The following is a 2,157-nucleotide window of genomic DNA, read 5'->3' as shown; positions in this document are numbered from 1 at the left end:
TTACCATGGTTCAACGCGACCCACCGGTCACGAGATAAATCTGCCCATGTCCGTTCTTCATGTAAGTGTTGCCTGATGATTGCCTCAACCCACTCGGGGAAGTTATGAACGGCAGTAGGGATCCATGCTTCGGCTGCAATATTGAAAAAGTTAAAAAAAAAAAAAAAAAAAAAAAAAAAAAAAGGAAGAAGAAGGGAGAAACTCGAACACATATGAAAGGAACACATTTGAGGGACTCGCATTTATCATTCCATTTCTCAGGAAACGGCATGTACTCAGCCAGAATGATGTTCGCAGTCCTCACCCGGACGAAGCGTTCAAGCCATCCTCCGTCTCTGTCCTCATTGAGACAGGACAGGATCGGGTTTCGGCCTCATTTGGAAACCTTTATCACACCTTCGCGAAAGATCCGAGGGCAATATAGCCGAATAAAATATGCCAACGTGAACTCCTTATTGACATTATTCACCAATAAACGAAGGCAGGCCACGATCCTACAGATAATCGGCCCAATTTGGACAAGGCACACATTGTATGTCCAGCACATTTCGAGGATAACCGGATCAATCGGGGGGTTGAGCTTCAGAGTGAACGGGTACGTATAAACGTACAGAAACCCCTCCTTATAATCGGTGATGGACTCGTCGTCACCAGGGGCAAACACCTGCACCAGACGTTTGTCCCATCCACACTCGGCCCAAACCCGAGGGAGGCGATTCTCTTTAATTGATGAAGGATAACGTCTCACGTCAAAACCCCTATCCGATGCTTGTACCGTCTTTTCAACTGCAAACTCGTGGTTATAATTGGGCCTCGACAGTTTTATGTCTGTGGTCGTCGGCTGAGGAAGTGTCTTCCCTCCGGGTTTGGGTGCAGGTTCGGCACCCGAAGAAGAAGCCAAGGGTATGTTTTGAGAAGCAGAGTCAGTATTCATTGACATTTCTTGGTCAAATATGAATTTATAAAGAAGTTGGTATGAAGATTTGAAGAAGATTTGAAGATTCAAATGAAGATTTGAAGGCGAAGATGAAGGAATGAACTTGAAGATATGAAGGCTTGAAAGTTTGGGTTGAAGGTATGAAGGTTTCAGTTCAAAGAGGGATGAAGATCCGAAGAGTAGGCAGCTGGATATTGAGCAAGGAATCGAAGATAAGAAAGGTCGAAAGTGAAAAATGAAAGGTAAAAAAAAAAAAAAAAAAAAAAAAAAGGCAACAGTAACTCTTATATAGACGTTTCACCGTGGCAGTTAGCGAAACCAACCAATCGGGAGACGACACGTGTCCTAGAATTAATGAGATGTGATTGAAGCGAAGTGGCTTGAGGCGGTTTCTGAAGTTGGCCACTCGGAATGGAACACGTGGCCGAAGTTAGAAGGGTGTGACATAGGACACGTCACGGCTCCCGCCTATTTTGAAGATAAGAACGAGCTTATGAATGAGACCACCGGTTTGAGACTTTTCCACTTCCCGTCCTCCAGTGACATTACGGACCGAAAAGTGTGGGGACTATCTATATACGGTAAAAACCGGATAAATTTATGACCGATAAGATTGGAGCAAAAGACAAGTTCAAATGGGCACGAATGCGTTCGATCTTGCTCCACACTGGGGGTGTTGCACCGGACACAGCAGATCCGAGCCAAAATAAGCCTGTCCGATAGTCCGGATAATCTGAGCCCGAATGTGCATGTCCTTTGGTCCGGATAATCAGTTGTGAGGTTGCCACGCATCGTAAAATCGTTCCGCCATGTGCGTTGACGATAGTAAGGGTGTCAGACTGTACAGCTGGGCCTTATCCATTTTAGGGTTTTAGAAAGGCTTTTTAACATTGTACTAGAGGGCCCATAAAGGATTACCTATAAATAGAGGGCAACCCCCCCCCCCCTCCCCCCCTCTCTCCTTTAGGTTAGCTTTTTTCACACATCACAACATTGTAACTGTTACACCCCGCACTTTCAGTGTCACACCCCGTACCTCGGAGAAGCACTGGTTAAATTTGAATGTAAGTATGTCGAGCTATGGCTAGGCAAAACAACTTTGGAGTGTGAGGAATCTAAACATTATTAAGTATATGGTTTAAGTAAAGGATGAATTATGATTCAGAAGTCGTAACCGAGAAGGACAAAATTGGAACCAAAGGAATCAAGTATGATTAGTG

The sequence above is a fragment of the Lycium ferocissimum genome, chromosome 12 (genome assembly GCF_029784015.1).
Source record: "Lycium ferocissimum isolate CSIRO_LF1 chromosome 12, AGI_CSIRO_Lferr_CH_V1, whole genome shotgun sequence".
NCBI classification, from domain to species: domain Eukaryota; kingdom Viridiplantae; phylum Streptophyta; class Magnoliopsida; order Solanales; family Solanaceae; genus Lycium; species Lycium ferocissimum.
This window is presented reverse-complemented; position numbering follows the sequence as displayed.